This window comes from Phaenicophaeus curvirostris, chromosome 6 (genome assembly GCF_032191515.1).
Source record: "Phaenicophaeus curvirostris isolate KB17595 chromosome 6, BPBGC_Pcur_1.0, whole genome shotgun sequence".
Classification (NCBI taxonomy): domain Eukaryota; kingdom Metazoa; phylum Chordata; class Aves; order Cuculiformes; family Cuculidae; genus Phaenicophaeus; species Phaenicophaeus curvirostris.
Window position 1 is genome coordinate 16879371 of NC_091397.1, and position 22590 is coordinate 16901960.

Genomic DNA, 22590 nt, shown 5'->3' on the forward strand with positions numbered 1-22590 from the left:
TACACTAAATTTTAATTCAAATGTTTATAAAGAAATAAATGGATGTGCCCAAGATTAAAAATTTGTCTCCCTTATGATTTCTGCTAGTTTAGCATTTCTACCAATGCAATACAATGGTGTGGGTGGCAGGGCAGATAAAAGGCAGTGACATGGGAGGCTCACAGCAGGTCACTGTGGTCACTTCGTGAATGAAGAAGCAGCAAGGGGACTCAGCTGTGGCTGAGTTATCCATGGCAGAGATATCTGGAAGTGGGGAGACCACCTAATGCTGGTCACAGATAGCATAGGAAAGCCAAGTGCTTCCTCATCCTTGTCACTACACAGTAGGGAATAGTAGCTAACTCTGGTAAGTCAAGCCAATTCGGGCCTTGGCAATGAGGTTTGAGCCACTGTGTGTTTCTGTGCTCGTGTGGGTTAGAAACATGCACAAAGTCAGCTTTCAGGAGGAAAGAAATCTGCAGCCTATGGATATAGGACGTCACATCAATCTGTCTGAGTAGTTGCTTGTGGGCACCAGCTCTTTGAATCTATGAATTGTTTTCCCTGCCCTGATGGCTTTCACCTCAACTGCTCTTGCAGGCTGAATTGCGAGTACAAATGTACATGGTAACGAGGTCTGAAACAGTTCATGTAAGGCATAAAAATCTGTAATTCAAGGTCAATCTATTCCATACAGGCTTAAAAAATTACTTTTTTTTTTTTAAAAAAAATTTGCATTACCATAGACCTAAGAAAAAAATGTAAACAATTAACTTTACAAGACGTGTTTGTACGTGTACATGAATGGTGAAATCCTCATCACTTTCATGTTTAAATATGGTGCATTAATAGCACGTTAGCTTGACGTACTCAAGATTGCATTTTTATAGTCATTTCTATCTACTTACATCAAATAGTTATGATGTCAGCAAAATAGGTGCTAAAAACTTATAATTAAACTCGGACCAGCTGCGGAAATGTCATACACATTTTCACAGTTCACATACTGTTATTATTTAAAAAAATAGAATGAAAAGGCGTGTGGACATAGCTGGATCAAATAATATCACATGAAACACAAAACAATAGACTGTAATTTTCATGATTCCATGTTTTAAGAAGCAGGTGTCTTGCAAATCAGGTTTTGCATTTGCAAAACCCACAGTGCGATAAGAATAATTTCCTCTTTCCTGGGACAATTGTGTTCAATTTTTTCATTCCTACAGCAGCCTACAGCATTTTCAAGAACAGATTAAGTCTGACTTCTAACACAAAGAAAACATTTTTATATATCACAGAGGAGCAGAAACAACTTCACTATTTTTCTGTATTGTTGGTCATCTTTAATAGTCAATAACAAGGGGAGTGCAAGAAAGGTAGGCTGATGCATATTTCAGAGACATGCATTCATATAATACATGCAAAGCACAAATAGTACTTAATCTTACAGTCTAAACCATAAATAATTTTAGTTAAAAAATTCACTAATATGCAAGGGAAGTAAACACTGGAATTTGAAGAATATGGGGATAAATGGGTGGTGCGTTTTGCCATGGAGAAAGTTGGGAAAACTTACTGGAAGACAATTTCACTCATGGCTGTTTAGTATGTGCTATCCAAGCATAATTTTTAATATACTTTTCAATACTGGTATAAGAAATCAGTTCCACTGGGCCACTGTTCATATATTTCTGGAGTAAAATGCTTATTCTACGTAACCTCCAGGAAAATAAAAGAGTGCTAGAACCAAATAGCCCAAGTACCTAAGCTTGGGTCACTGTCACACACTCAAATTGCATCACACTGCTTTCACATGCTTGATCCTGGGAATATGTAGAGCTATAGATTTGGCAGCATAAGTATAAAAAGGCCAATACATCTGCCTCGTTATCAACATTTAAAAAAAAAGTTGCTAATTAGACAGTTTAGAAATTTTATTTTCTGTTTAAGCGTTTAATAGATTTCTGCTGATTCAGATTCTGTGAACACCAGTGCTGGACCAGAAAACCTGAAATGAAGGTGTAACTGAATACCAGCAGTGACTCTGTATGGACGACCAAAGATGTCACTGGTGGCTAACCTGACAGGTAGGTCAGAGCTGGGTATGATCCATGACAGGACCTGCTCCTTGATGGACACTGCCCCACGTTGGGCTGCCTCTCAGCATCCCCCCATCCATTCATCCATCTGCTCTGCACGTGAGCAATTGCCTGTTTGGAGACGGGTCTCAGTCGCTCGCCCCTGGACAAATAGGGCCTTGCTGCCTTGGCAAGACAAAATGAATAGGAAGGGAGACAGTGAGACTGGCTTCTGTTCTGCTGCTTCTGGGCAGTCTGCTGTAGTTTTAGGGGCCACAGATCTTGATTATAACAGGCCTTGAGTTTGCACACATCATTTTAAGACTAACTTGCAGATAGTATTTCTATTTTCTTATTTGTCTTCAACAACATTTAAAATAGGTTTATCCTGGCTAGGTCGGGCAAAGAAAATTTGTTTCAGTTCCCAAAGCTTAATAAAGAACTATTAAATGCTTAATCAAGTATAGAAATCATATTTCTTGGCCAGATTTCACAGATGTACAGCATTTAATAACTTAAGAACTCTTTATTTTCTCTTATTGAATTTCTGTTTTCTTTAATTGTGGGAGTTAATTAACAAGAGCACAATAAAAGTGATATGCTAACCATTACTTGAGCAGCATTAGCAAACCAGTCACCCTGAAGTGGCATTTACATTGCTTTTCTCCCTGTGAAGCAGGAAACAGTTGTTAACAGGGCAGCTGTAACTTCATGGAAAGATTTATTTTTTAACATACCTTCTGCAACCACTTGATTGCTTTCAGTGTTAGCTGACATTTAGGAAGGATAACCTTAAGGAGCCGAGAAATCACATCTTCCGGACTTTGCAATCACCCTGTCTGTGTGCAGAGCTGTGCAACCTAAGTTTAGATCAGTCCAAAAGATAACTGCTCCTCTAAGCTCAACTTCACATTATTTTTCAAATAGCTTATTAAGTTACTCTTTTAGTTATATTCTGCCAGGGTGAGTGACCTTAGCTAATAATCAGTTATTTTTTAATAAATTTACTACCCCATTTAATTAACTTTTTGTAATACTGTACTTGGAGCTATTGAACAGATTAGCTTGGCTCAGCTAACACATTTCCCTGCAAAGAAGAAGGTAAAGAAGTATGGAATAAGCCTTGTTGCCATACCGGGGCAACAAGTTGAAGAGCAGTTTATCTCTCAAATCAAAGCTCAAAGCCCTATGTGTTAATACAGACTTGGTGTTTAGAGAAATAGCGTGACCCAGTCTTGAGAGGAACAAACACTGAAATGCTTCATTGATGTTCATTTTGTTTGATGCACATTTTAGTATAAATGGGACAGTTTTGCCTTCTTCTGTGACGTGCAATTGGTGCAAACTCACCCCTGGAGGGGCAGAGTGAGTAATTGCCATTCAATGCCCAGAAAATGTTTACATTATAATAAAAATAAAACGTTTGATAGAAAAAAAACATTCCCCCACCACCACTGCTAGACTGGCTGGCAGGATCCTCTGAAATTATTCTCTGCTCTCCCAGACTTGGCAGTGTGACTTTTTCTGTCTTAATTCAGTTCAGCACTCAGCTTTGATTTCAGAAATCCTATTATCATTGTGGCTTGTTAAGAGAGCACAGAAGTGAGCAAAGACTGCTTTGAATTAGAGAATTACAAAGAAACACTGCTAGTTAAGAACAATGTGAGCTTGTGATCTTTTTATCTTGGGCAGCTAGATCCCCAACAACAGCTAAAGCACATCCAGAGAGTGGGAACAAAGGTGGTTTAACCCTTTGGAGCCATCTCCCCGTCCGGGAGTTGAACCCAGCCTGCCAGGCAGGTCTGGTAGCCAGAGCTCACAGCAGCTCATCTGAACTGTGGGTGAGCTTTCTTCTCTGTCCACCACGGCAAAAATCTTCACTGATCCTGTCAGCAAGATTTACAGTTGGTTTGCACTTCCAGGGTAGTACAGATCCTGGAGATGAAGGCAGAAATTCTTGCTGGCTGCCTGCATTCAGGGCAGGGCACCAAGGACAGATCACCGGAATGCTGCACCCAGCTCTGTCCTGCCACCCAAGGCAGAGTCCACCAGTGAGAGCCACAGTCTCTGAGGCCAATGTGTGGGAACACAGAGGCAGCAGATTACTCTCATTTGAAGAAAGGTGAATATGCAAAGACAAGCAGCAGGTGTACATAGCCCCCTTTCTCACTTTTTCTTTCCATTTCCTCTCCTGTAAGTAGTTGCTATATGAGTTCATAGGTATTAGTTTCTTTCAATTAATTTCTCACAGAAAAACTTTTATGAGAGAGCTACCCAGAAGGCTGGAACATCTGTTCCAACAGAGGTGGTCAGTGTGAGCACATGGCAAAGGAGATGTGCTCATAGGACTCTGAAACATGTTTCATTCTTGAACAGCTTCATATCATAAGTGTCACCTCATAGCACATCACATCATGTCAGTCTAGTTTCAAAAATACACAGATTTGGACTATAAAAGTGTCCAAAATGTCAATACAACCAAAATGAACCAGCACTTCTTCTTATCAAGATATTTTATTGGCAACTGTAGCAAAAAAACCCCACCCCAAATCTAGCATGATTTTTTAATCCTCTTAGAGTTATAAAATGGTTAGAATTTTAAAATCTCCAAAAGCAAGAGCTTTCCTTTCTGATTCACAGTTAGTACCAAACAAAACTAGGAAATTATTTTCACAGAGATTTATATGGTATGACTGAACTTATATATACCTCTAAGGGTACACCTTAAAACATACCACAGAAATCCTGTGAGCCAGTGTGGATTCGTAAAAAGTAAATCACTCTTGACTAACCTAATTACCTTTTTGTTGTAGAATTTTTATAGAAGAGAACCAGGAGGTATAACTGTAGTTGGATCTCTAGAAATGTATTGAAAAATTCCCATGATAAATTAGGGACCATTTCTCTAAACAGGACTTAGTGTGAGCGAAACAGGAATGAAATCATATGTTGAAATCAGATTTCAATAAGACAGATTAATGCTTGCACACAGGCTTGAGAAGGTACGGGTCAAGACAGCTATTGGTGCTATTGAAGACATGCTGAAGATACTACATTTCCTTTGACAATATAGATCAAAATCTAGGTAATTTTAAGGTTAAGATTGGTATCAGTGTTATGGAATATAAGACTTTATAAATCAATTATTGCTGCATTCTCTAGAGTCTAGAAAGCAACTAATAAGTAAGTACTACAAGTGTATCTCAGTCTTGTTTCATTTTTATGTAATGGCAGGTCCCAGGGCACCCTGCATGTTTGTATTAGGGGTGAAGAACCAAAAGCATCTTGAAGAAAAAAATGTATTTGTTAAGCATTAAGGAAGATGGAAAGGTTGGGAGAAAAACTGAAGCAGAAGGTCTCTGGGCACCTTATATTATTTTTTTGTTGCATGACCCACTTCCTTTCTTCATGTCTTAGAGATATAATCAGGTTTTTTTCTAGAAGAAAATATATCCAGACAAGCTACATTTGCTGCACCTTTCAGATCCCAGACTATTGAGGAGTGGCACTATTTAATGCTGTATAATGTGGGGTTTCTGACGCAGAAACCTTGCCAAGTAAGTGGATGTTAAACTTAGGTTTAGTGTTTAAGAAGCTAGGGGATCTACACACACTACTCTAACAGCATCACACAGGGCACAGATATGACAAAGACCATTATTAGTAGGTTTCTCTGCCCAGTGTTGCCATTGAATACGGGCAATGGACAGCCTGCATTTAAATATCAGCTCTAGGACTGAATGCACTTCTCAGCATTGTTAGCTGGACACAATGCAGTAAAAAGAGTACAAGGCAATGTTGTTGCTAGTGATGCTGAAGGCCCTGTGTAGTACTTCGTTGGATAAATCTACTACGCAAGGCAGAGTAAGTTTCGGGTTAGTGTTCAGGTTAGGGTTAGATGACCTAGAGCAACACAGACAAGTCTTTCTGTATTCTGTAGGGCACAGCAACACGGAACAGGATTGGTATTAGTGCATTTTACAGTTTTACAGTTACCACAGGGGCAGCAAGGGCTTGGGTTATTGTTAGAAAACCTACAGCAAACAACTAGTTTATTTTTGCAGCATCCTGAAGAGTCTAGAAAGTTAAGAAGAGAGCTGATGGTTTCCAGATTTGTCTTGTGAGTTAGAAGAAATGATGACATTGAGGTTTCAGATGCTACAGCCTAATTCACATAAAGACCCTATTTTTATAGTATCCTCCGAATTTGTGAGGTGAAGGCCTTGTGCTTCCTCTGAACATTTGAATTACTGACTGGGCAAATAGGGCCAGGCACAGGGTAAAAGTTAGCTCTATGATTACTGCAACTTTCTTCAGGGATGAAAATGGTAGAGGGGTCGATTATTGGTGGTGTGAGGACTTTCTGTGGTGTCCCAGACTATGAACTACTGTTCTTCTACATTTCATTCTAAGATTATTATTTAGAGTTACATTTAGGACCTAAAGCTGTCAGGTAGGTTATTAGTGGGAATACGTCTACATAATTGGGGACTTTTAAAGAAAGGACTTGTGAAATTAAAATTTTAAGTTCTATGTTACATCTTAAGGTTTCTCACATGAGAAATTCTCATTTTAAGATTAGAGTTAGAGAAATTAACAGACTCAAAACTTACTCTCACAGAGCTGTGACAGCCCGAGGATGAGTATTAGTGGGCTAGAGGGAGGAGTACATTTGGCTCCCTGATGACCTACCAGATTGAAGAAACCTTTTGTGGTCCAAGGATTAATGTAAATAAAATTACGAGTATGCATCCTGCAGACATTAAGAGGGAAGCAGCTACAGTAAAGTTGAAGGGCTTAGATCAGCTTTTAGTTTTTATACTCCTATGTTGATGCACTTCAGGCTAAGGTTAGGGTTATAGAGGCAAAATTGCCAGACAGGTTATGATTGCATCTTGCAGGTAGAGGAGCACTATGGGGAGGAGTGGCGCATGTGAGGTTCAGGAGCTTGTTTAAGACTTCAGGTACTGTTTGGCTTCTGGGAGACAACTTCTATTGAGACTATATTGTGTTTTTCATAACAAGATGTCTTAAAATGAGATGAGGGGTTAGGATTTCATTTTAAGAAACTACAGCAGGGTTTGTTCTTACTGTGCCTTCTTCATTTTAGAAAGATAGGAATAAGATCTAAACAACCAAAAAGCTGTCATTCCCATGTAGTAAATAACAATACAGGGACCAGAGCTCTTGTTTCCATCAAAATTTTCTGTGCTCTGCAATACAGAAGAAGAATAAAATTTCTGGTCGTATCTGGTTTTGTAAAACCACTCTGCTCCCTCCAGCTTTACTCCAGATCCACACCCAAACCCAGCCTGAAATGTATTTAAAGCAGGACTTATTTCAATCTCAAACCAAGCTTCTTAAACCTTCTATTAAAGCAGGACTTATTTCAATCTCAAACCAAGCTTCTTAAACCTTCTATCAGCTGCCTCCACCCTTGCTGCTTTTAGCATGTAAGATGGTACATCAGGACCTGGACCCTAAAGGCAGGTGGATGGAAAGAATGGCTTAGGGCTGCCAAACACCTTTTCCCTCATGATCCTTCAGAGTTCTGCATGCACAGCAAGAAAAATGTGTTTGACGGGTTCCAGCTCCCCATCCCTGCTCCCAACCAGTCCCAACGGGGATGTACAGGGACTCTCCACATAAATAGAGATCTTGCCCCTCAAATACCACTCCTCTCAATAAAACCCTCCTAGCAGGCGGAGAATGCAGAAGGCATTAAGAACATTTTGTTTCTCTTCTCCAACTCAAATTTAAAACCTGATACTAACTTAGCAGATTCCCTCATTCCTGATGGGACCTTTTGCTGGTATATGAAAGACACTGGATCATGCACAATGATGTAATGACTTCAGCCTCCATAGCAGAAATCTCCCTTCACAAGACCTTGTTGATGCAGAGCAACTTAAGAAAAACATCTCTAAATGCATTGGGTTCTGCACCCCACAACCAAGGCAGTTATGTAGAGAGGACCATGCCCTGCCTTTTTCTGCCTTTCTAAAAAGCTTCAGGATGCAGCAAGGACAGCCCCTTTGGCTGCATTAGATTCTCTCCCTAGCTCTAGCCATCACCCTGACAGTAGTAAATTACACTCCAAGACAGCCCCAGCCTTAAGCCCATAAACAGATGTCGCTCTTACTCTTTGTGTCCTGCACAAAACCACTACCCAGATGCTTTATATCCCCATGTCCTAATTGTAATCCCACCCCTAACATCATAACTTCCCAGGGGACTATATTAAAAGCCCCGATTCCCTTTAGTATGAGTCCTTTCCCTATCTTTCTGGTCTGTGCAGGATACAGCTAGTATAACTTGTTTAGCTGCCTTATTTTCTCTAACTCTAAGCTGAAACGTGTTGCAAAATGCCTTCAGCCCCCAGAGTTTACTGCCTAGGTTTGACAGGATGCCTCAGTTAAAATGTCTTTAAATGTATCAACTTCTGCAATGAGAAATCTACCCCTAAAGTGATATGCAACCCATAGGGCCATCCCATTCCTGAAAGAAGTTAAGTCAGAGAAGCCAAAGCAGCCAGACAGGTTATTCTTGTTGCAACCTGTGGAGCCTGGAAAGGCAAGGAGGGAGCTTCTTTGTGGAAGGGGCTGGTCTCCTCAGTACATTTAGGACCATATTTAGAGCTGTTTAAGGAGTCCAGAGACAAAAGGGTTTCAGGACATCTTTATTGCAGCGTCCTGCAGTGGATGCACAGGGAGACAGGATGTAAGAGGGGACTGTAGAATATTTAGCAGAGGGTCTTTTGCTGTTTGAACTGCTACCCAGTGACATTTCAGGTTAGGATTAAGGTTAGGATTTAAAAATCTAACGCAGGCAGTTTATTCTTACTGTATCAGAAAGCACAGAAAATCAGTGAGCAGACACTTGCTGGTTAGGCCAGGGCCTTGTCTTGCGCTTTAAGATATTAGCCTAGTGATACAGAACCTACTGTATTTCAAATCATAATTATCATAACACCGTCCAGGGCCTACAAAGTGACAGATAAATCTGATACTAGGGAAGCTGGAAGCCTGTTGCATCCCCTGATGAAGCTACCTGTTGCCCTGGTACATGGATGACTGGGGCAGGGGTAGAAGTCAGGCCCCCTGCCTTTAATGTCAGGGACTGTGCTAAGGACACTGGAGTGTCATGAGTTAACAGGAGTCAAAATTTGATGTTGTCCTCTATTTTCGGAACTGTTTTCTGGGTATTTCATGATGGATCTGAGCAAAAGCCAAGGAATCTTAAGCCCTGCAACAACCTTTAAATTGCTGAATGCCCAAGAGATACAACAGGTGTGAGGAGATGGGGGTTGTGGGCATCAAGGTGGAATATTCTGTTATCAAAGTTCTTTGTTTTCTGTCTGTAGCAGGATTTAGATTGGGCTTCAAGCTAGCATGTGGGATTCAGTTTCTTTAAAAATAAAGCTGCTTCTGATGGTGTCCATCTTACAAGGGGCATGCTCATTAAATGTTGAATTATTTTGTCTGTGGGTTTCTTCAATGGTGCTCCTCATGGCCCTGGGCAACTCACTGATGAACCATCACTCACCACCCCTGCCTCACTGCTCCCTTTGGAGCAGGTGGGTGCTCACATCCCCTTGAGTAGACCAACCACAGCAGCACAGTGGCAGACGGGACAGGATATGTGTCTACAGCCTTAAACACTTCAGGATGACATCAGAAACAAATGCCTCCTTATTGCATTAATGCGGTGAAGCCGTGGTCTTCCCCCACTCCACCTGTGCCCGTGGCTCTCTCAACCCACCATGAGGTGCCCCTCTTGGTTTCTGCCTGGCACAGATAACCACTTCTGTGCTCCCCTCACTGCATTTCTGCCTGTGTGCTTGGTGATGTGTAGCAGACATCAGTTTCTGATTCTCACAGGTCAGCAGGTAACCTTCATAAGTAAACGAGTATCCAAATTAAAGACAGGAGTGTTTCAACAAGGAAACTCAATTTGATTCCGAAGGTGAAAGATCGAGTTTATTAACTAAGCCACCCACCTCCCCAGGAATATTACATGAATTAAAACCAGACTTCCTCATGTTATAGACACAGCAGCTGTCAGCAGCATAAATTATGCCTGAAGAGGTTTTAGTTGCTCTTCTGAAAAATACAAAACCTTACAATTTTTCTTTGATTAAAGGGTTGCAAAGCTTCTTTAAAATTTATGTGGGCAAAATCCTGTCTTCTACTTACATACTTGCGTAGCTGTAGTAAGCTGTCCCTTAAGGGCACAAAGGAGATATCCAAAGCCTTAAAAGATTTGTCAATGAAAAGAATTTTTTTGCTGTTTAAATGAGAAACCCTCTTTAAACTGGCTGTTCAAAATGAAACAAAATGTTTCAGCCATAGTAATCTCTGAAATCTACTGATAGGATAAAAATTTTATTTATAAAAGCAAAACTTGAATTTCCAGTTCCTTTACAATCATTAAGGGCATTAGATCCACGTAGTTTATGGCACTTCTCATACAAACAGTAAGTGCTAAAAGTCAAAAAGAACAGCTGATCTTGAGTATAATCAGTGCCGAAAGTTACTGCAACGGCTTGAAAAGCTGACAGTTCATTTATAGCACAAAGAGGAATTGCCATAACATTCATGATAGACAAAGTTTGAACTAATAAGAAACGAGCTTCCCTCCAGTAGTCATACTGATTAGGCATCTTTTCGCAAAACTTCCCTGAATGAAAATGAGCATTATTAACTTAATTCAGTTCAGGTGTTAATCAGGACTAATTCAATTTTAATCTGTGGTGTTAGGCTAATACAAATAAGTTCCTCATTATATTTTCTCTGTGATCAAGTTACCACATGTGAGCCTCAGTACGTAAAGATAATTTGTTCTAGATTCCCCAACAGTGCTTAGAGTAAAAGGTTGTAACAATAAAGGTAAAGTCTTCCACCAGAATTAATCTAGTAATCTGCTTGCTACGGCAAGACTCATGCATACTTTGCACTTGGTAAGGTGGAGAGGCCATAAGATGAGTTGAAAGCTTTCTGGAGAAATAGTCAGCCATTGACAGTATTTTCTTGGTTCCTTCTGGAGGAATCTTAACAAAGTTTAAAACAACAATCTTTATTCCTCTAGTTACCAATTTAAAAAAAAAAAATCCCTGATCAACCCAGCTGCAGCTGGGTGAATTGACAATTATTTATCGAGTGGATTAATTTTACATATGTTCTTGCAAATTATCTGAAAACACAGCAAAACCCAGAAAGGCATTCATTCATTAATAGTATTCATTTTTGCTTACAAAAACTTCCTTCTGTGAAAGCATTATTCTACTCAAGTGTGATGAAAGCCATCCTGAGCCACAGCATGCTAGAGACACAAATGCAACACCAGCCTGACCAGTGTTTGTAAAATCATTTTCCCATTAAATGTCAGGTAATTTTGATTCTTGTATACCTTCCTGCACCTTTTTACAGGAACACTATTTGGGACACACGCAGTCTGCCTGCCTCTCAGCAGTCTGCCTGCCTTACAGGCCACCATCCTCAGCTACTCAGTGTCAGCTGCTTCAGTGTCCATTATGGGGAAAGTTTTAATGTGTGGAGTTGTCTCAGTTCTTGGGAGGTGTCCCTGCTCGTGGCAGGGGGGGGTGGAATTAGATGATCTTTAAGGTCCCTTCCAATTCAAACCATTCTATGATTCCATGATTCTGTGATTCTATGTTAGAGTGTGTTTTGATTGCCTTGAGATGGTAATGATAGGGTTCAAATTAGAAATCAGGAAAAATTTCTTCTCCCAAAGCGTTCTCAGGCACTGGAACCGGCTTCCCAGGGAAGTGGTTGAATCACCATCCCTGGAGGTATTTAAAAGACGTGTAGATGAGGTGCTCAGGGATGTGGTTTAGTAATGGACAGGTCCGGTTGGACCTGATGATCTCAAAGGTCTTTTCCAACAATCAATTCTATGATTCTATGATTCTGATCTGTAGTTTCATTTTGTAAATGAGCCATGCCCAACAGAAATATACTCACAACCTTACCTCTGGGTGTGGATGTGTTTCATTTGCAGGCAGATATTAAAAATTCCCCTGAGCTCCCAGTTTTCATTGTGGGGAACTTTCTGAAGTTCTGGTGATGCAGATTAAGTAACACTGTGTGGGACCACAGTGTTCAAGGGCTGTCCATCGTGCAGGCACATGCACATCTGTGAGGGTCAACAGGGCTTCCTAAAATATCCAGAAGTGTGCACTTGCACTTTTCAGACATGGCTGCAGGAAACCATAGAGCTTCAGATCCCCCATTTTGTTTTGTGTGCACATACAAATGTGTAATGCAGTGACAGAGATGTCCTTTGTTCAAAAGAACTTGAGACGTTTCCAACAAAGCGATGGTTTTCGCGACACTAGTTGCAGAGGGAGGGCTGGCAGCACCAAATCCTGCCGCTTCCAGTGCTGCAGCACAAACAAGCGAGAGGCGGTGGGGTTATGGGACATATGCAGCACTGCCTGAAATCCCGTCAAGGCAAACAAAAGGAAACTGTTGGGAAGTGCCAAGCCCGGCATCCCAGTGGAGCTGGCTGGGTTTGCCGGCGTCATGGCAGGGCTCTGTCCCCACCCACACGTCATGGACTGGCACCACAGCGTCCCCAAGAAGAATATACCCATTTTTTAATGAGAAATTCAGTGATTTATCTGATAAGGGAGCAATTATCTGAAGACAATATAATCATTTGTGGGTAGGAAGCCCTCCTCCATCACACCAGGGATGTGACCAAACACAGCACATCTTTTACTTTGGGCTAAGTGTTCCCTTTCATCTACACTGTGGCTTCCTTTCACAACTGTAACTGGCTTGCATAAAGCTACTTTTCAGCTGATTTCCTAATAAATACATTTACTAATTCATATGGGCTCATTCAGTGATGACTAGAATATTTTCCACAGAAACATGTCTGAGCAAGTATATAATACACCTACTGTAAGATACCTTGGTAAAGAATGAACCCTACAGGAATATATCACAGCAGTGCATCTCAAACGCTGTAAATGGGATGTGAGAGCCCTTCCCCCCACCCTCCATCACCTCAACACTGCACTGCAAAGCAGGCTGCAGGGAGATCTCAGACATCCAATTTCTCCCACAGTTGTGTTAATTCCCCTGTTTACGCTTAGAGGGCTTTTTTAAAGGTACTTACTTCCCCCAGAAGAAAAAGGTAACCTCAAATTCCTATAAAAATCTGCTTCTAAACTCTTGAGAATGGACATAGTTTCTCTAGTTGGGAAAGTGATAGAAGCTTTAGAGCCTATTCAGCTGTATTTGCTGGCATGTGCCTGACCATGAGCTCATATGAGATGGATGTTCATCTCCTTTTAGCCTGTAGGCAATCATAGCCCTTTACATTAGTGCCTATAGGTGGGCAGACCGTGGGGTGAATGGCAACATTCACTTGGTTTAAGTCAGCATGCGTTTAAGTAATTTTCAGGACTGAGATGGTTCAGAATCCTGAAGAACTGAGTCACATGTAGTCACCACCCTGCAGTTAAACTTTTGGTCCCTTTATTACAAAGAAGTAGTGGCTCTTCTTTATCTATTTCAAATCATACAGCACATAATCTTTAAAGAACATAATCTAAATCCCATTGCTTCCAATGCAGATGATTTAGTCTTTATGACAGGATACGACTATATGCAGAGCTGGAATATATGTGGCTTTGAAGTAGTCTTTATTAAATAGATCTACTTGCTGCTGCTTAAGAAAAATCCCTACCATCGGATGTTAACCTCTTCCTGCAGAAAACAAAGAACAGATTTCTTCAGTAGTTTGCCTGTTTCATACTTGCTGTTACCAATACACTGGCACTAGTTTAGAAGACAACTGTCTTACTAAGCATGACTACCCTTTTTAAAAAAATAGTTGCTGGGGCAGCTTAGAACAGACTTGAAGAGGGTAGAGAGAAAGATGGGAAGAGAATTGCTTTCATTTTGATCCATTGCCCTCACAGTTCCTCACATCCTCTTTGATTCAGCTTCTTAGACTCATCATTCTAACCAGCCAGAATTACAACCTGATTTCTCCCATGTAAACATTAATACCAAAACTGAATTACAACTACAGTGTGGAGGGGTTTATTGCATTTGTTTGTTATATGCTACAATATATCAGTGATGTAATTTTATAGACTGTGGCAGAATAGTTGTTTAAACTGCTCAGCAGATATTAAATCTGATACTAGACTTGCCCTGCATGTGATTTCCATATTTTGGAAGAATGGGGTATCACAGTTCGGAGCCCCTCCTGTATCCAATGTGAATAGTTTAGAAGGCAGCCTAGTTCTTAAAATCTGTATTAAACCAGTGCTAAATCCAAGACTGTTTCATATTTTAGGGGCAAAATATTACAGAAATGCTATTATTAGCTTCAGGCAGGCAATTAAAATCTAGGAAATTGTGATTAAACACTTAAAAACAGACTAAAAAGAAGAAGATGATACACAAAGGGAACAAAATTAGACACCTAAATAAGCCTTTTAGAGTTATACCATGTGACAACTAAACAGTTATGATCACCTCTTTGCAGCCTCTAAATTATTGAGATAACTGATTTTTTCTTAATTATGTCAGTGAAAAACAAACACAAATGCTGCCAGCTTTTCAGCATGGACACATAACAGGAGAGAAATGAGGAGTTAAAATAGTCCAAGTGTCTTCTGGAAGCATTAGGGATATTCTGGAAGAGCATACACGTGGGATCACTCCATATATGCAGTTTATAATCATATTCTCAGGAAGCTGCTGAGAGATATTAGCAGGTGCGAAGGGAATTACTTCACAGTCAAATTCCTGAATAACATTTTGCAGCATATATTGAGGCCCAGAGCTGCAATTTATCTGTATCAGGACTCACAGGCATTGGGATTTCTTTTTCAGTATTGAATGTTACACTTGTGGTGGAGATGCTGAACAGCAACAGCTCCCCACATGTTAAGAAATGTACAAACACAAAAGTAGACATGTGCCCAAGATCTTACAGCTTCAGTAAAGATTAGTTTAGAAAAGCCAATTTTAAAAAATAGTGAGCAAAGCATTATCGTAAATGCAAAATCTCTTGCAACTGTTGGAAAACACCAGTGTTGCAGGGACAATTTTTTTTATGTCCTGAAGTCAGCAGAAGTAAAGCTTAAATGGGAAACCAGAAGTTGATCTCTTTCTACGAACATGTGCAGATACTTAATTGCCCACCCAAGTACCCCCTAAGGAAAAGGGCAGGGACGCTAACACTGACACTGGCAGCCTGACCCCACTCCTGGCACTCCTCTCCGGTGCCATAGGTACTGTCTTGGTCACCTCTCCGGTGCCATAGGTACACGGAGAGGTGACCAAGACAGTGGCTTTGCCACTGCTCATGTCCCCCGTGAGAAAAGGAGTCAGTGCAGGGTTGCAGCAGAACTTGGGAAAGCCCCAGCTGTCACCCACTTCCACACTATCACAGCATGAGAGGAGCTCTGTCTTACACTTATACCATCGTGAATGGGAAAGGAATCTGGTGCATCTAAGATCACTTTGAGTACTTCTAGTTAATGTACAAATTGAAAAATGTTTCCATGTGAGGTAGAGAGCTCTGGACTCCTGCCTGAGTCCCTTTCTCCATTTTGTACCTCTCCTACTAAACCTCTGGAAGAAAAGATTAAGTAATTGTTTTGCAGAACTTTTTGAAACACTCTTTGCAGGGGTTTCTTAAACTGCATCCACATTTCAGCTTTTGCTGACATTGTTATTACAGAAGGGGCTGGGAATAACAACTTTTTAAAGAATAAAGCAGGCTTAGGTTGCAGAAGTGTTCCCCACAGCTGCCCAGTTGGGACACCACTGCCACAGGCTGCAGTTAGGACAGCATTTTCTGTAACAGTAAAGCTTATTTTAGAAGTTTTTGCTCCCAGCCTGTTGTTTCTATCCTTGTGCTAAATTTCAGCATCTTTTTGCTTGCACTCATGCAACTGTTTCTTAAACCAGGCCATAACACAAATCATGGAAACGATAGATCTGAATTAAGAAACCTTCCAACAAAAAGTTGTGAGCCTGAGGGGTTTGTTTTTGTCTTCAGTGCATTGTTTCCATGTCTTGCTGACAAAGCCCTGTAGTTATAACAGTGTGACAAGGAGATGGTGAACTGCAGTGTAGGCAGGAAGAATGGCAGCTTGGAGCAAGGATTTTTTAAACAGCTTTGCTCTCAGCAAAACTGCATGTGTAACTGCAGTGTGAGGTCCCCAAGCACCACAGGATGTGTTCTGCCCTGATAAAGCCCTCCTGCTCATCCATCCTCCTCTCCTGACATTTCCCTCACTGGGGTTTTGGGAGGGCACACTTAGATGCCGTGAGGTAGCTGTCATCCACCAGTTTCTTTAGGAGGTTTTATGATATTGGGGTTTTATGTTTTACTTTCACCACTCTAGGTGTTTATGTAAAAGGGAAATGGAATTTGTGCTTTGGGTTTTGTGATATTTTTGTTTTCAAACTCAAGTTCCCCAAGAAAACTTTAACTCTGCTAGGCCCTCAAGTGAAGCCTAATCCCACTGTAGATTATATCTATTTTACAGCCTGAAAAGGAACCTCAGAAAGGTGCCAGTAATAGCTTCTCCTCTGTCATGTCAATGAATTAACGAATAAAAACATGCAGGCAGGTTTAACAAGGTATTAAAAAAAATCAAACCAAAACAAAAAACTCAGCACATTTTCTTCTTTAGACACAAGATAAAGGAGCAACAGAATGCAAAATGAATGTATCTGTTTCCTCCACAGGCCTTCTTTAAAACTAGTATTTTGCCAGTCAGATTAGTGATGAAAAGGAAATAGAAAGATGATACTGGCTGGATTGCAGGGACTGATAGTTAGATTCCTCTGCTTATTCATGATGGGTTAATTTGAAAGAGAAAAGACATGTCTCTGAATGGCCCTCATGATAGTCTTGTGAGAATAAGCAACAGACAGAGTGGAGCCCATCTGGGATCTTACCAGTTAGACTCTTTCAGGGCAAAGACCTCATACTGCTTTAAAATATTAACTTGAAAGACACAATTTGACTCTTTCGGAAACCATATTGCATGTTTTAAGCTGGAATTACACGTAGCTTTATGTCATTTTTATCAGTTACTTCACAATTGTGTATTTTGTTCCTGCATCCAGGGCATTAATTTAATTTCATCTTATCAAGCAGCAGCCAAACAGATGCTCAGTGAAGAAGAGAAGAAAACAAAAAGCTTTTTCACTCTAAGAGCTCTGCTGTATGTCATGGGTGCTTACACAGGCTCACAAATCACTGGTGATAAAATGGATGCCTACTGCAAACCAAAGACTTTGACATAAGTCTGGGAAGAGAGAACCAGAAAGCTAACTGTGACAGTAGTAGGAATGAACTTTAAATCAGTTGTTTGCTGTCATATAACATCTCAGTACTGGAGTCGTAACTTTTATTATGTATTCATACTTGCAAAGCAGTGCTGCTAGAGGAAGTGTGAAAGAAGATTGTCATGTAGAAACAGAGCAGCAGGCATTCCAGATGCTCAGGCTTAAAATCCAAGCACCTTGTATATTTTCATTAAGCACAGAAATACAGTATTTTCCTACACAAGCAACAGCAATGCCCTTCAAAAAACAAGCTTGCTCCTCTGGTCTTTCATCAACAAACATTGAATATACTTTTTGTGTTCTGAAGAAACTGGATCTTTATCTGTCCAAAACCTTTTGGAAGAAGAATCCCTGCCCTCATTTAGCTGGCTGCAATCTGTGTGCAGAGAGTCTTGACAGGACAATGATGGACTAGATGTTCCTTGATACGAATATTTTCAAGAGTCACAGTTAAGTATGTCAGTTAAATGATGTCAGCCTAAAATGAGATGATTTTTAACAATTCAAGACATCAAAACCTCCAGCAACAGAGAAAACCAGGAAATTTTAGTTCTAGGAGTGAAATTCACATTGAAAAATGCTGTGCTTCCATTTTTCATCATAGCCTAAACAAATGAGATAAATCCAGGCCATTCACTGCTCTGGATTTCAAACAGGTTTTATTGATTAAACAAATCTGGGGTATTAATGCTGGGCATAGTCTACCAGATGTGCACCACAAGGTTGTACTTATTCTCTAGTTCTGTCCTTCTATGTACATGAGTATGAAAGTTTAAAATAGAGTTGAATTTCACCTTATACCAGGACAGGCCAAATTTCCATCTTACTCCAACTTCAGGTCTCTGACCATGGCAAGGAGCAGATGCTTCTAGAAAGATTACAACAAGGCAAGTACAGACCAGTTCTTCTGCTGGACAGGAATCATTAGAAACTTCTTAGGCTAATCTTATTTAAAGGCTACTGACAAGCTATGAAATCACTAATCTAAGTTGAAGGGAAGGAAAGTGTAGATTTCTCTGGCTTTTGGAGAGGTAGAAAATCTATCTGCATCTCAGCTTTTGGGGGATCCTTACGAGTAGGAACAAAGGCAGTGTTCTCTACACAGTCTCTATCTCGAAGAGCACACCACAACTAACCCACTGTGCACATTACCTGGCAAGAAATGCCTTGACACATCCTGGAAGTTTGCAAGGCAGCGTTTTTGTTCATCTTCAGAAATAGCATCAATATAACTTAGAAACAGCTGAGCTGGCCCAATGCCCTGTGTCTTGGTAAGGCACTAATAGAGTCAGATGGCTGTGGGCACCAGCCTATCTCAGCTGAAACTAGCTGGAGAAATCTCTGCCAAACTGCAGCTGAACCACATTTAGTTCTCACATCAAAAGTTTTGTTCATAACATTCAATAAATATTTTCAAGGAACATTTTAATAAACACTATTTTCTTTTCACTTTTGCAAATCTGACAGCAAGTATTTTCCTTCACCCATAACATCAATGCCCCATGCACCCAAAGAAACCCATCAGCACCGCATGAGTCTGTGGCTTCACTTCTACAACAGCTGCCATCCCATAGCAGGTCAAGCATGGGCTGGGCATTAGGAGACCAGGATCTTTCAGTGGCTTGGCACAGACTCATTCTCTCTCTGCCTCTCTGTTTCCAGCTAGTAAGTGGAGATAATGTTCGTAAAGTGGTCTGACTGATGAAGGTGATAAACCACTCATAAACTATTACGCTGAAGATGCAAAACTAGGGGAAAATACAGAGATAAAGCAGATGTTATTGATGGTCTGACTGTTCTTGGGAATATTTCTTAGAGTGATATGATCAGATATGACTGTGGATTAAAAAGAAATAAAACAGAAGCTAGTTAAACATTATGGCTGACAACAACACAAAAGAACAGCAACTAGCCTGTAGGAAAAGAAATTCCTTGTTTGCTGATGGCTGCAGAATTGGCCAGCAAAATGCCCAAGGAAATGTTGAGTAGATGAAGACTCGTTTGCCGTGAATTCTTTGATTCTAATTTAGTAACATTCACAAGAAGTCATTCTTGGTTTATTTTCCCATCAATTTATCTGGACTAGTTTGTCTTTAAAGTCAACCAAATGTAATAAAAGGATGTTTTCCAGCATACACTGTTGCAACAAAGGAGAGAACAGCGGAACACATTTTTCCCAAACTATTTGCTGGTCTCCAGGGAGATATAATTTGCTTTCAAACTGAACTACATTTCAATTCATAGGACATTTTTATTAGCTATTTTCAACTAAGTAATTGACTTCTTTGGAAGCAGTTCTCTCATTGTCGCAATATCAATTAGTCAACGGAATATCATAAGGTAAAGTGAGAAACTGACAAGATATGCATCTGCTGCTGCTCAGTGCTTCGAATAAAACCCTCCTCCTTTTAGTCAGCACTTAGATGATACTCACAACTTCATGTCACCACATCTTAGTGACCAAGGATTCATTTCTTTATGTAGAATTGTGGAAAACGCTGCTACATAAAAAAAGTCAACAAGAGCATTCCAACCCTCAGTAGGCAGGCACATGGCATAAAGCAGAAGGAGATTGCCATACAGCATGTTAAGTGGAACTCTTCTGAAAGCAGATGCCAGAGCATGGAAAGCAGAAGCACTTTCTTCAACCTGAATGCTCTTGTTGCAGCTGAAGGATGCTGGTATCTTGCAAGTTTTGGGAACGATACAGCAAATACCTGGTTCCCTTGAGTGGCCGATGCAGTACTCTTGATCATCACAGCTGCTCTTGATGCAGGGAAAAATAATAGAAGATGAAGGTATGGTAGACTGAGCTCTTGAGAAGAAATTCAGTGAAAAAAAACTAGGAAGTGGAGTCTCTGGACCCACCAGCTACATGCACTGATTCTCTTCTGTGTAACTGCAGCTGCACAAAACCACCACTACATGCTGGGGATTTGGGCACACACTATGAAGTGCACACACTGGTGATGTGCACACACGGGTGATGTACATACACTATATATTTTGGGTTGGACATAGTTTCCTTTCCTGCTCTGTTTCAAAAGAGCTTACTCCACTGGACAGTTAAGGAGTATAGGAAAATTCACAGTCAATGACTAGTTGGCCATCGCAGCTTGCTTTCATAATCATTCCTCTTTCGTCAAGGGAAGATCAATAGCACATGCTCTGCACAACAGTAATCAATGTCATGTTTTGAAAGATTAAACTGCCACTTTGTTGGAAAGTATCAGAAAAAGTAATGTGAAAACCTAAATATACTCTTGGGCAGTGAAGTGCATAAACAATGGATTATGAAGTCCAGAAAGAAAATAACACAAAACCTTCATTATTGCAGACTGGACCAAACCACCAAATTTCTTGTGACGTGATACAAGACATACAACTGTTACCAACTGAAATTCGATTAGCAACTTCAAGTACAGTAGCTTTTTAGAGCTGGATTCAAACAATGCGGAAGAATTAAAGATACAGGCAAAGTTTCGCAAAGCAAATGATTTCCTTTTAATTGAAAACGTAAGGGCATAGTTTTGGATGCAGTGAAAACTCTGGAACTCTTTGCTTCATTTGAATACAAGTGATTTTAAGCCTATTAGTACTTGAATATATTGTACTACATCCCTTTCTTGGGAAAAAAAAGTCATGAAAAAGGCAGCTGAAAAATACATTTCCCTCATCCCTCCAATTCTGAATGTGGCATACCAGCAAGCTTCTGGCATGGCAGCATGTATTAAAACTGCACATCTATATGGGAATCATATACCACATTTTTATGTTGCAGTCTTAGCCAATGTTTCCTTCTTGTAAAACATCCAAGGTTTCTGGTAGAAGGTTTATTACAAAAGATGCATTGTTTCGACTGAGTTATGTACTAAGAAGAATCAAGAAAAAATGTGATATTAACCCTAGTGGAAACAAGACATCCTTTATTATTTGCTGTTGATGAAACTTTGTGATTTGAAGAGTCCCCAAAGAATCATAACTGGCTTCAGAAAGGTATAGAAAATTATATTAATTTCTATGTCTTCATTTTGCAAGCTGCCTGGTCTTAAAGAGGTCCTTTAAAATGCAGAAACTCTGACAGCTGCAGGTCTTTGCTCTTGGCCACCTGCATAGGGGAATGGAAGGGAGCTGTGGAGTGGGGCAAGGTGAGCACTGCTGCGGCATTTTGCTGGCTGGAGACATGGCAACTGATGGTCTGTAAAGTACACAATGACCACGTGAGATTTCTGTCATTTCCAGTTGTTAAATGTCATGAAAATAAGCTTAAACTGTTCAAATTATTTCTGCACATTACTTTACCATTGCTGTGGTCACCTCAGGTATCTTCTGTGATCACAGATTATATGTTCTGGTCAGATTTAAGTGGAAGAGCAGACAGCAAGGCTGGATTAAAAAAAAAAAGAAATACTGGAAGCACTTGCATGCATTTTTAGCTGAATTGCAGAGGGTTTTTTTGCACTGAACTCGTAGTATATTGGTGTTAAAGGACTTCTCACCAGAATATGGACAGTAAATCAACCTGAATGGGGAAAATGTGGTCACTCCACTACTACCTCTGCTGAGTTACCCAGTGGAGGATACACACAGTGCAAGTTCTGCTACCTGGGCAAGTCAAAGTGTCATGCATGGAAAGAAGAATCACTTCTTTTCTCATTAAAAAATGAGACTTTTAATGAGATTTCAGGTAATATTACTCTGTTTGCTATCTTAAAACTATAAAGGTACATTGCTTGTCCACATAAAACAATTAAGGTGAACTCATTTGTGCCGTTAGAGTCCAAAGCTGGCTGGAGAAGGTATCTCTGCTTGTTCAGAACAGGACAAACTGTCATTTTGTAAGTAATTTGGGGTGCAGAACAGCATAGAGAAGAAGTCATGCTCTCCTTCATAAGGTAAGCACACGTATATGTGAATAAATAGTGCATAAACTAAGACTTTATTTTCTGTATTCAGCTAATCAGATTACAGTTTTAAAGAGGCAGTTTCTTTGTATTCAAAGAGGAAACGGATTTTAAATAATAATTTGGATTTACCCAAATCATCCACCATTTTGGAAGAATTGCAGATGAGATCCAATTCAACAAGTTTTTCAACAAGTTTCTATGATACTGTGAAGCTATCAAAAGCACATAATGGTTTTTGAGTACACAAGAAATATTCATAAGCATAAAATTTAG